Below are 13,898 nucleotides of genomic sequence, written 5' to 3'. Positions count from 1 at the left end.
CCCCATCAGGTCAAAAAGCCTTCCGAGGGTTTAGGCCAGCAAGGGCATGGAAAACATCATTACAAAGAATTGTAATAGGTAGCATGAAGTAGTCAGAGGGTTGAGGAGAGGGAGGAACAAGCCCAGAATCGTCCAAGGTAGAGTTTTTAGCAAAGGTTTGAGCGAAGAGTTCAGCTTTAGAAATAGATGAGATAGCAGTGGTGCCATCTGGTTGAAATAAAGGAGGGAAAGAAGAAGAAGCAAAGTTATTGGAGATATTTTTGGCTAGATGCCAGAAGTCAGGAGGGGAGTTAGATCTTGAAAGGTTTTGACACTTTTCTGAAGGAGTTTTTGGCTAGCTGGAGAACAGACTTGGCATGGTTCCGGGCAGAAATATAAAGTGCATGAGATTCTGGTGATGGAAAGCTTAAGTACCTTTTGTGGGCCACCTATCATGTATAGCACCAGAACAAGCTGTGTTAAACGAAGGTTTAGGTCAAGAAAAAGAGTGAGGAATGTACGCCTCCATGCCAGACACTATCACCTCTGTTATGCACTTAGCACACAAAGACGGGTCTCTGAAACGGAAGCAGTAGTCATTCCAAGGAAAATCAGCAAAATACCTCCTCAGGTCCCCCCAACTAGCAGAGGCAAAACGCCAGAGGCACCTTCGCTTAGGGGGATCCTGAGCAGGGATTGGAACGATAGGACAAGATACAGATATGAGACTGTGATCGAAGGAGCCCAACGGAGAAGAAAGGGTGACAACATAAGCAGAAGGATTAGAGGTCAGGAAAAGGTCAAGAATGTTGGGCGTATCTCCAAGACGGTCAAGAATACGAGTAGGGTGTTGCACCTATTGCTCTAGGTTGTGGAGGATAGCAAACTTGAAGGCTAGTTCATCAGGATGATCAGTGAAGGGAGAGGATAGCCAAAGCTGGTGGTGAACATTGAAGTCTCCAAGAATGGAGATCTCTGCAAAAGGGAAGAGGGTCAGAATGTGCTCCATTTTGGAAGTTAAGTAGTCAAAGAATTTTTTATAGTCAGAGGAGTTAGGTGAGAGGTATACAGCACAGATAAATTTAGTTTGAGAGTGGCTCTGTAGTCATAGCCAGATGGTGGAAAACTCGGAAGATTCAAGAGCGTGGGCACGAGAGCAGGTTAAGTCATTGCGCACATAAACGCAACATCCAGCTTTGGATCGAAAATGAGGATAGAAGAAATAGGAGGGAACAGAAAAGAGGCTACTGTCAGTTGCCTCAGACACCTGAGTTTCAGTAAGGAAAAGAAGATGAGGTTTAGGAGAGGAGAGGTGGTGTTCTACAGATTGAAAATTAGATCTTAGACCGCGAATGTTGCAGACGTTAATGAAGAAAAAGTTGAGGGGGGTGTCAAGACACTTAGGGTCGTCGACAGAAACGCAGTCCGACCTGGGGACATTTATGGTCCCCTCCCCAGATGGGGAGTCTGAGGCTGGTGTAGGAGTCGCCATGATAATTTTGAAATTTTTGAGTGAAGGGTGTGTGTGTGTTATTAGGTGCTTGTAGTTTTGTGTGGAGGAAGAGAGTTGTCTTTAGAGGGCAGGCTGTGACTGCCCCCTTGTGTTGTGAGACACAAAGGGAAACGTTCTGTGAGGTCACAGCTGGGTTTAATGATAAGTTCACAGCACCCCCTGAACAGTACTTTAGACCTCACTGGGAGTAATTATCTTTTCGGCAGGTGTCTACTGCCTCCTCCTCAATATATATATATATATATATATATATATATATATATATATATATATATATATATATATATATATATATATATATATATATATATATATATATATATATATATATAATGTGTGTGTGTGTGTGTATGTGTGTGTGTGTAATAATAATAAATAATAATAATAAATGGTTTATTCTTTAGGCAGTTAACAAACTGAAAATGTACAGAGGGGGGTGGGGAAATACTTAACATTTATCCTAAAGCTAAGTCTAATATAGAAAGGAAATACTATTGATTGATGGCTCGCACCATGGTGGGAATCGCGCTGTACCGGTCCGTGCGCGGCGCCTTTAAGTGTGTGTGTGTGTGTGTGTGTGTGTGTGTGTGTGTGTGTGTGTGTGTGTGTTTTTTTTATGTAGGAAGGATACTGGCCAAGGGCAACAAAAATTTAATAAAAAAAAAAATGCCCACTGAAATGCCAGTCCCTTAAAAGGGTCAAAGCAGTGGTCAAAAATTGGTGGATAAGTGTCTTGAAACCTCCCTCTTGAAGGAATTCAAGTCATAGGAAGGTGGAAATACAGAAGCAGGCAAGGAGTTCCAGAGTTTACCAGAGAAAGGGATGAATGATTGAGAATACTGGTTAACTCTTGCGTTAGAGAGGTGGACAGAATAGGAGTGAGAGAAAGAAGAAAGTCTTGTGCAGCGAGGCCGCGGAAAGAGGGGAGGCATGCAGTTAGCAAGATCAGAAGAGCAGTTAGCATGAAAATAGCGGTAGAAGACAGCTAGAGATGCGTGTGTGCGTGCGTGCGTGCGTGTGTGTGTGTGTGTGTGTGTGTGTGTGTGTGTGTGTGTGTGTGTGTGTGTGTGTGTGTGTGTGTGTGTGTGTGTGTGTGTGTGTGTGTGTGTGTGTAAAAGTTTCGTTAAATTTGATGGCTAATTTAGCCTTTATTAGCTTCTTTAAGATATTTTCTTTATATATTATGATTGTCCTTTTCTCTTTTGTGATTTGGTTTATGACTTCGCCAAAGGTAGTCAACTAGCTTCGTGCTTGCCGCTACAGGGATCGTCTTTAGACTTTAGACTTCAGACTTAAGATGTGAGAGCAGTCTCTATGGGCATCCTGGAATTGCCAGAGCAAGGTACTACTGCAAAGCATACACCCAATACCCAGCCCTCACCCAGTTACTCGTATGACTTATAAATGACCGAGTTACTTGAATGATCGACTCTCATAAAACCATATGCACGCTCTCTGCATTCGACTCACCAATAGTCCTATGCCCGGGAAACGAGACAAAGCGCTCCCAAAGCGTTGATTACGTGGCAAGGAGATGGCAAGGAGAGAAAGCTGGCTGGATGAAAGACGTAGCCTCGCACTCGTGGCTTCTAAGACTATCTCACTCTCAGAAATATTTGATTTTTCAATAAATCACTGTACTTATATTTTAGGGGCTAGCTGAGATTTTGTTCTTATATATATGGCTATGACTTTTCTTCCTCCTTAAATAGCAATTTCAAATCGGTACATTAACGAGGAAGGAAGGAAATAAAGAATGAGAATAACTTTGATCAGGATAGCGAAAACTTACTGTAAACCATACACACATACCCAGCGGGCATGACTCAGTCAAGTGTCTTTTCCCCCACACAACTCACAGTCCCTACCCCTCGACATTGTAGAGTGTATGTAATTATTCCTGCATTCTAATGAACTGATGGCTGCTAGTCAAAGACACTTGGATTCAGTAAAAAAGAAAAAAAAAATGTGGCTGCGATTTACAAAACATTAATCATTCACATCTCGTGGGCGACTTTACTAGAACGACACGATTACTGCGAATTTTCGTATTTTCTTTGATAACGATGTGCAAGAAAGGTAATAAGACATGAGTGCAACTAAAATAATTAAAGAAAAGAAGATCTTACATCATTGCTACATCACACGAAAAGGAAAACAGTACAGGAAATATGTAAATAATGGTAAGATTGCTTCTGCATGTCACGTACTAGAATAAAAAAAAATAAAAAAAATAAATAAAAAATGCCACAAAGTAAAATACAGTTATACAATGACTCATTTTTTCCTCTTAAGGGAATGTAGTGACAAGAAACAGAACTGAATATGATGGTAGTCATCGATTCACACCTTGGCTAAACATGCAAATCTCAAACGGACTGACGTGGAGAAAGTAGGAAAATGTATAGCCCAATTATTTAGTTCTATAAGATCTATCTGACTTTAAACCTTTGTTTAGCTGATGTTTCCTTCCAGTTTCTATTTCTCTCTCTTGCATTCCTGCCATGCAACATTCTTCTCGCACTCCCTTCCTCGTGCCTCTTCCTCTCTTCCTTCCTTCCTTCCTTCCTTCTGCTGCAAGGGTTTACCATTTGAAAATGTATAAAACCAGGGAATGTCTTCAAATATCCGAGACTTTCGAAAGATACAGTCCACTCCCTCCTCTTAACCACCTCTTTCTCTTTCTTTCTGCCTGGAACACTCCACCACTTGAACAGTATGTGACGTCCCTCAGTACCGTGGAGCCCTATCAAATAATTGAGAGGCATACAATGAAGGATGTGACCTCTGAGGTAAGTTAAGACATGAGCTAGTGTGAAAAAAAAGAAAAAAAAAAGAAAACTGCATTCACTCCACTGGTCCGTGTGCCCAAAGCTTGTGCACTTGCCCAACGGTCACTAGCAGACGACACAACCACACACGAGATCCTTGCACGTCACCTGATGCCATCCCAAACTGTTGTAATCCTGCACCTTAACCCGGCAATAATCCGTGCAGTGAAATGAAAGAACATGGCTGCTTTAGAAAAGGGAGATGCTATCAAAGTTCTGGCAACTGTTAGGTCAATATTGTGTTTAGCTTCTAGCTGAAGAAAGCTCTTAGTAACTCCAATTAATGCTTATGCCTCCAAGCTACCCTAAAATAATGTTTCATTAGAGGAAATCAAAAGATTAATTGAAAAAAAATAAGTTTAAAATCTGGCTGGCATCAAGCAGGAAGGGATCAGGTACCTGAAAAAGCTGGGAAAAAAGTATTGAAGATCAATAAACTTGTTTCTTGAATCTTTATACAATAATGGAAGAAAAAGAAAAAAAAGTTATAACAGAGTTGACGGAGAAAAATCAAGTGATGAGCAGTATTGACGTGGATAAAGTATGGAAAGGTAATAGCAGCGAGCGGACACCACCTGAACTCTAATCCTAACATCATGGTAGAGATGAAACGACCAGGAACATGAAAAGAAATGCCACTCCTTGTGGATGGCAACGGAACGAGGTCCTAAAGATGGCCAAGAACTGGAAATCAGGCGAAGAGCTCCTGTCTTTATGTACGTGAAAAGTGTGTTCACCCTGCCGAAAGGGGAGGAGAGAGATGCGCTTGAGACACCAGCGGTAAGGAAGAAAAGCCTGAGAAAATAATTTCCGTGTTTTTTAAATGTGAATATAAATATCACCAATATTGAATTATGTTCATGGAATGTGACCATAAGGTGGTCACGCGCATTGTTCATGGAAAGCATCCCGAGAGACATCTACCAAATTCAACTCCCTCTAACTCAAAGGTTTATTCAAGGCGACTGTCTGTTGCACAACCATCGACGGAACACTTAATTTTGCATCTCTGGTCAACTCAGTTCACATTTAGTGGTGAAAACTGACCGTATTTTCTTATTGCATCACTCATATCGAATTTACTATTGGTCAGAAAAAGATAACTGTAGTCTCATTTTGAAGCTTGAGAGATGTACCTTGATAGGCTATGTTAAGAAAAAAATAAATAAAAACTGCTCGGTCTGATTAAAATACAGATGTTTATTTGAAATTTAATGGGTACAGAATATGTGAAACTCAGTGGACCACGATGCTTATTTATTTATTTATTTATTTATCTTTTTTTTTGAGACAGAAATGTCTCCAAAATTGAGAGAGAGAGAGAGAGAGAGAGAGAGAGAGAGAGAGGGAGGGAGAGCACTGGCATGCACCGGCAGGGCCAGCGATGAACGGTCAGGTATCGTCGGCCCTGCCGATGCGTGCATCGGTTCCACAGGGCTCCGTACTGGGCCCAATCCTGTGGAACCTGTACTTGGACGACCTACTGCAACTCGTGCCAGATATATCTGCCTACGCTGACGACTGCACGCTCTCCCACTCCTATAGACGTCAGGACAGCCGGCAAGTGGCCGCTGAGTTTAGCCGTAAACTCAACCTGATAAAGGAGTGGGGAGAGCGATGGCAATTTAACTTTGCCCCGCAACAAGACGCAGGCAACAGTAATGTCCCAATCCACAGCGGCCTTCTCGCGAGCTGGAGGGGCGCGTGATGTTTGGAGGCACGGCACTCTCTCTAGGACCACATCAAGACCCTAGGGGTGGACGTGAACCGGCAACTACGCTTCGGCCTACATCTCCAGACCATCGCTCGACATACTTCCCTCCTCGTCTCTGCCTTGCGCAGGGTAGCGTTCTTCCTCGACAGCAGAGGAATACTCCTGCTGTATAAGGGAGAGATACAGTCTTACCTGGTGTACACTTCCCTGACATGGGTGTCTAGTGCATCCATACATATGAGGAAGATGGACAATGTTGAGCGGCGAGTCGTGCGGCTGATAGAGTGCAATTATCTCCAGCCGCCATCACATGACCTGGCGCCCCTAGACTCCTTGGAACACCGGCTGGATGTCAGAGCGCTCGTGGTGTTCCACAAGGCACAGGTACAGAATGTGCCACACCTGACCAGACTGAGGCTACCACCGCGAGCCGGAAGGGACACGAGGACGGTGTCCATCACCGATCAGCTTGTGGACGTGTCAAGGTCACGGTCAAGCCAGCACCTCAGGACCTACAGTGCAAGGATTGCCCGCCTATGGAACACCTTCACCCCGGCCACACCAGCTGTTCGGCAAATGTCAACAGCTCAGGCGAAGTTGGCGGCCCACAGGTGGAAGACGGCCTCACCAAACCCAATGGTGCTGCTAGTGACATGAACTACTCTGTACCACCGTATTTTTTATCTTTCTTTTTTCATGTACCTTAGTAACATTTCTTTTTTTTTTATGCAGTAGGGTCACCGGCTAAGGTCAACAAAAATCCAATAAAAAATGTCCACTGAGATGCGGGTTCCCGAATGAGATCCAAAGCGGTAGTCAGAAATTGAAGGATAAGTGTCTTGAAACCTCCCCTCTTAAAGGAGTTCAAGTCATAGGAAGATGGATATACATAAGTAGGCAGGGAGTTCCAGAGTTTACCGGAGAAAGTGATGAATGATTGAGAATACTGGTTAACTCTTGCATTAAAGAAGTGGACAGAAAAAGGGTGAGAGAAAGAAGAAAGTCTTGTGCAGCGAGGGCGCGAGAGGAGGGGAGGCATGCAGTCAGCAAAATCAGATGAGCAGTTAGCATGAAAATAGCGGTAGAAGATACCAAGAGATGCAACACTGAGCGATGAGAAAGAGGCTGAAGACAGTCAGAGGAGAGGAGCTTATGAGACGAAAAACCTTGATTCCATCCGGTCTACAAGAGCTGTGTTATTGGAACCCCCTCCCCAGACATGTGAAGCATACGCCATACATGGAAGGATAAGTTTCCAGTTTAGATTATAAGTAGTATTTTATCACTGTAAATAATTTTATCACTGTAAATGTTTATGTTAATTTTTAACACTATGAATAGTAATGTTTAAAGTCTTTTAGTTAGGGCACGAGGCAAAGTGACCCTTTAGACATGTAGTATACCCGTATGTATTGTTGTTTAAATGAGAGAGAGAGAGAGAGAGAGAGAGAGAGAGAGAGAGAGAGAGAGAGAGAGAGAGAGAGAGAGAGAGAGAGAGAGAGAGAGAGAGAGAGAGAGAGAGAGAGAGAGAGAGAGAGAGAGAGAGAGAGAGAGAGAGAGAGAGAGAGAGAGAGAGAGAGAGAGAGAGAGGGGGGAAGCGCTTACCATCAGAATGCCAAAATGAATACAGAAATATATTAAGGGAAAGAAGTGAGTGCATCACGGTAAGCTGCTCACTTGCAAGGCAGGTTCTTCAGATATCCCACTCCCTTCCAACAAGCCCCGCTGCAAATGATGAGGTAAGGTTCAGGTGGGGAAGCGAAGATGACACACGGAGAGGGAAAGGACGAAAGACAAGGGACGGTGCGGAGGGGAGGTGGAAGAAAAATTGAGAATGGAAGATAAAGAGGGTGGAAGGAAGAATGAGGATGGACGATAATAAAGGTGGAAAGAAGAATGAAAATTTAAGAGAGGTAAGGAGGAAGGAAGAATGGGAAGTTAAGAGAAAGATGAGGGAAGAGAGGGGGAACAACAGAGACTGGGTGGGGAAAATAGTGAGAAGCGGTGGGGAGAGAAGCAAAGGCAAAGATCTGAGGGAGGAGGAAAAAAGAAAGTAGGATAATGAGAGGATAGGAAGGAAGGAAACTGATAGAAGTAAAACATACAAGAACTCGGAAAGAAAAACAGAAGAATAAAACATTAAGAGATAAAATTATGTGGAATGAAGAGGAAAAGAATGACTGGCTCAAGTACATTGCTTATATAAAAGTACATTATCTTAACTTAAATACTGAAATATTTTACACCTGCTGACTGAAAGTGTACATAAAGAGAAATACTGTATATTTGGTGTGATAAAGGAAAGGTGTGAAGCACACAACACCATTACGTTTCTTTTTTGATGCTCACTGCAGTAATTTGCTCAATATGAGTGTAACATGGCATGACGATGGTTGAAAAATGTAAGCTGTGGAACTTTGTATTTGATTTACATTTTTTTTTTTAACTTTCCTTTGACTATCTATTTATTTATTTACTTATTTACTTTTTTTTTTTTTTTTGACTATTTCAAGAGAGGATCGTTAAGATGCCCCCCCAAACTAATCTACCTCACTAGATTGAAACACTCTTCTACTCAGCCTTTTCGGGAGCGACAATTATCTTTCATCGGCCATCCTCCTTTACACGTTTAAATGTGTAAGGGTTAAAACGTACTGAAATCTCGGAATGAGATTGTGTTGATCTTAACACAGAGATCAAATCAAGAGAATCTAATGACACTTCTGATCCCCCTGAGCGGTAGTTACAGTATCTTATGGTCTCTTATTCCCACATCTCATCTCATCGGCAACCACCAACGCCATCACCACCATCACCATACCAGCGCCATTACCACCATCACCACCACCACCACCACTACCACCAAGAGGCTGGGAGGTGATCTGCCTTTGTGTGAGCTCGAGCATCTTATATGCAGCTCACCCTAAACAATTCTTCTTTTCTTTTTTTTTTTTATCAACAAACACCTCTTCATCCCTCCATCATCCTGCTGCTTTTTTACAGTCCATTTATAGTCTTTTTTTTTTCTCTTTTTTTCTGGAAAGTAAAATGCAGCTGTAAATTATGTTTATTTTCTATATTTTCTCTTCCTCCTCTTCCTCTTCCTCGTTCTTTACCTCCTTCATTTTTTTTCCCTTGAATTTTTTTTTTTCCTCTTTTCTTCTTTTTTTCGTCATATTTCTCCTGCTCTCGCTCCTCCTCCTCCTCTTCCACTGCCATCGAGGGCACTTCAACTGGCCCAGGACCAACATCTGGCTCTTTCTGTATACCTAGATATTTTGAGTGTTGTAAGACTCAACCACTAGGAGGAGGAGGAGAGAAAAATTCTTAAGTCACCAGAATAGTACCTTTTTTTTTTTTTCACATTCCACAACTTTCTCGAAAAACTATTTGCTCGTCATCGCTTTGCATTATTTATTTGTTATTTGCTTCAGTTTTTAAGGAAAATGTTTGAAGGGTTCTGGTGGTGGTGGTGTAATACGAGAGGCCTGAGGCGAGGATGCAGTAGCCTGTTAATAACGCAGGCGAGGGGGCGAGGCGGCCGAGAAAAGAGAAGTGCGAAGAAAGCAGGAGAGATAACAAAAGAGAGGGAAGAGTCTCTTAGCTGTGGGGAGGAAAGGGGGACAAAGCGAAGGAAAAGGAAAGGAAGAGAAGTGATGGAACTGATAGTGCGAAGGCATAAGAAGAAAGTAAGGAAAAACTGTGAGAAAAGAAAAAAAGCCGGAAAAATAAAAGACAATGAAAAAAAAGAAGTGAGCAAGAGAAAAATGAGAATACTAGGTACAAAATGGAAAATGAGAGGTAAAAAAAAAAAAAAAAATATATATAAATATATATATATATATATATATATATATATATATATATATATATATATATATATATATATATATATATATATATATATATATATATATATATATATATATATATATATATATATATATATATATATATATATATATATATATATATATATATATATATATATACAAAATAATCCTTTCTTACATAGAAAAAGGGAAACGTGTGCATTTTAATCTCGAAAAAAAAAAAAAAGTAAAAAAGTCGGTGCATTATGATTCGCATTTCCACACAAACAGCACGTGTTGATATTTTTTTTTTCGCCATTCTAATTATGAGTGTACCATTATTTGAGCGAAATATGCGCATTAAAGACCACCATTATGCCATCTTCAGAGAGAGATAGAGAGAGAGAGAGAGAGAGAGAGAGAGAGAGAGAGAGAGAGAGAGAGAGAGAGAGAGAGAGAGAGAGAGAGAGAGAGAGAGAGAGGTATACAAACAGCGAGACAGACAAATAGATTACAAAACGTTTTATACTTAAAGTATCATGGAAAAAAAAAAAAAAACTGGTCTTCCTTCTCACCACAAAATTGCGCATGTGTAAGACAAAAGGGAATTTTTGTGTGTGAAATAGTGAAGCTTTTGTGTTGGGCTGTCACGGAAAGGAAATTAATTACTGTATTAAAAGTGTAGCACTCTCTAGATTACTGGTGCTCAAGTTTTTTACGTGACGGGACCACATTACAAGGTCAGTGTATGTTGAAGGCTTCATGTTATCTTTAATGTGCCATTTCACTAAACTAACTAGATATACCTGATGTGCAATTACCTACTCTTCATTATAATATGTAATTATAATATGAAGTTCACTCATAATTGTGATTATATGATAATAAAATATTAATGAAATTTATATTTCTGCATATCATTGACTTCAAACGAGAAGAAATAGCATTATGACATTATAGAGATAAGAAGGATATTTTTTCGTTACTTGCGAAAGCACGCATGTCTTCCTTGAGGGCCGCGAACAGTGAGTTGAACATACCTCCTCAAAGCAGTATATGAAGTAGAAAATTAATTTTCTTGCTTAATAACTATACTATCTAAAATTTTATACAAGGCACACCTGATATATCTGATAATGGAGAAGAAAATATTTTCCTAGGTAAAAACACTTTCTAATGAGTAAAACTCCAGCATCGCAGTGACGACCTTGTAGTGCCATGGAGTTTCCTTCTCCAGTTCCTAAACATCCGGCCATTGTTTAGACTTCACGCAAGAAAACAGATCAGCAGGCAAATTGTCGTCAGAAGTTTTGTGGTTCACAAGCTCAAGAAATTGTCTGACTAACCGGAAATTCGTCAGAGAGAGAGAGAGAGAGAAAGAGAGAGAGAGAGAGAGAGAGAGAGAGAGAGAGAGAGAGAGAGAGAGAGAGAGAGAGAGAGAGAGAGTGCGTGTGTGTGTGTGTGTGTGTGTGTGTGTGTGTGTGTGTGTGTGTGTGTGTGTGTGTGTGTGTGTGTGTGTGTGTGTGTGTGTGTGTGTGTAAAAATAATAATAATAATAATAATAATAATAATAATGATAATAATAATAATAATAATAATAATAATATTAATAATAATAATGATAATAATAATAAACGGTTTATTATTTAGGCAGTTAACAAACTGAAAATGTACAGAGGGGGTGGGGAAATACTTAATATTAATCCTAAAGGTTAGTATAATCTAGAAGGGAGAAGGGAGAAGATTGATGACTCGCACCATGGTGGGAATCGCGCTGAGTCTGTACCGGTCCGTGCGCGGCGCCTTTAGGGGCGTTATCTTCTTGTGGTGTCTGGTGGCACGGACCGGGCGAGGCGCGTCAAGCGGCAGCATGTGTCTGAGACGTGGATGATGCAGTAGTCCCCTTCCAAACTTCTCCAGAGCCTCTCGTTGCCTAGTGGATAGTCTGGACAGACTCAGGGTGGTCAGGGCTTCTTTATAGGTGGTGTAGGCAGAGCCAAGGATGACCCTGCACGCCCTTTTCTGCACACTCTCTAGATGTAGCTGTTGAGTGTGTGTGAGGGAGGAGGACCACGCTGGGGAGGCATACATGAGTTTGGGGAGGATGAAGGTGAGGTATACCCCTCCCAACTCATCTGTCGGCGTCCCCAGTGACCTGAGTCTGCGCAGCATGTACAGCCTGTAGGTAGCTGATCTTACGGTGCTGGCGACATGCTGCTTCCAGGTCAGCTGGTCGTCCACCGTGACTCAGAGAAGCTTGGCACATCGGACTACCTGGAGGTAGTGAGGGCCCACTGTGAGTTGGAGGAGGGGGCACTGGTACAGAGGAGGTACAGAAATGCATCACCACAGTTTTGCTGTGGTTGATGGTCATCCTGCTCTCCTCCGTCCACGTCTGCAGTCGCTCCAGAATTGCTTGCAGTGGCGAGTAGTCCGGGTTCTTGGTGAAAACTGGGACGCCCACGGTGCAGTCGTACACATACTTCCAGTGATGGGGGTGTCGGTGAGGGCGTCGTTAATGAGGAGGAGGAAGCATAGAGGACCCATCTTGGTCCCCTTTGGGATCCCCACATGTCAGCTGTTGGAAATTAGAGACAGCCCTGATAGCGAACGGCCTGACGCCTCCCTGTGAGGAAGTCGGCTAGCCACGCTACCAGGTTAGGAGGGAGACCCAGACTTATTGCCTTGCTGATGACAACAGTGTGATCAACAAGATCAAAGGCTTTTTTGAAGTCCACAAAAGCAACAGCTAGAGAGGTGTTTCGCTTGTCCAGATGACTGTGGATGAATTCAAGGAAGCTGGTCAGGTAATGGGAGGTGGAGGTGGCCTTAATATTTCCAAACTGTCTGATATCCATGGTATTACAAATTTTGGTGTAGGCCCAGTCATACACAAAATCTTCACAAATAAGGCTAGAGATGGGGGTGATAGAGACTGGCCTGAGGTCAGTGAGTGACTGAGGACTGGAAGTTTTGAGGATGGGGGTCACGTAAGATGTCTTCCAGTCCGCGGGGCAAGAGTGTTGGGAGAGAGAGGCGTTTATTATGGAACATAGCGGTGTTGCTAGCTCTACAGCAAACTCCTTGTAAATTTTTATAGGAAGGTCAGTGGGTGTGGTGGATCTTGGTTTGAATTTGAGAATTCTCTTAAAAACATCCACCGCCTGGACAATGGGGAGAGAGGAGGGAGCGGGAAGATTGGCAGGAAGCGGAGTGGTGTGAAGGGGAGGAGAGGTTTGACAGATAGCAGCAAAGTGATCGTTCATCTCCTGAGCCGCGAGATTAGCAGGAAGGTGTGAGGTGCAAGGAAGAGATGAAGTGTGCTTTTGTAGGCCACACAAAGCTTTGATCTTAGCGTACCACTGTCTGTTGTTGGCCAGCTTGAGGTGGTGTATCTTGTCTGGGTAATAGCTTGCCTTGGCAGTCTTAATCTCCCTGATCACTCTGTTTCTTAGTTTCCTGTATAGGACCGGGCAGGAGTGGAACGCCCAGGTCCGCTGACGCATGAGTCTTTTAATGCGGGGCGTCATCCAGGGGGCATCAGACGGGTGCGCTGTGACACTCTTGGTTGGGAAGTAGCGGTGGAAGGCTTCTGTGGTGGCGACGACGTAATTATGCCATTTTAAGTGGACGTCCTCCACATCCAGCACCTCGGTCCACGGGTGTTGTGTCACCCACTGCCTAAACTCCCTCATGGCTGAGTCAGGCATGGGGCGGTGGGTCCTGGTGACAGCTGGCCGGGAGGTCGAGGTGGTGGGTGTGGGTGTCCACAGTATGGAGAGGTGGGTGCTCCGTCCCATGGGAGGCAGCGGCTTTTGGGGCGAGTACTGCTGGCCCAGGTCTATCAGTATAAGGTTGAGGATGGCTTGCTGTTGGGTGGGGAAGTCCACGACCTGGGTGAGGTTTAGCTGGTGTTGGATGTCCCCACAGATGACCAACTTGGCGGCAGGATACCTCACCCTCAGGGCATCAGCAGTGTTAATGATGTGAGCGGTGAGTAACTGTGCTGTGGCGGCTCGTGGGGGGTGGTACACGACGCACACGATGAT

This window comes from Scylla paramamosain, chromosome 14 (genome assembly GCF_035594125.1).
Source record: "Scylla paramamosain isolate STU-SP2022 chromosome 14, ASM3559412v1, whole genome shotgun sequence".
NCBI classification, from domain to species: Eukaryota; Metazoa; Arthropoda; class Malacostraca; order Decapoda; family Portunidae; genus Scylla; species Scylla paramamosain.
The sequence above is the reverse complement of the archived record's forward strand: the minus strand, read 5'-3'. Positions refer to the sequence as shown.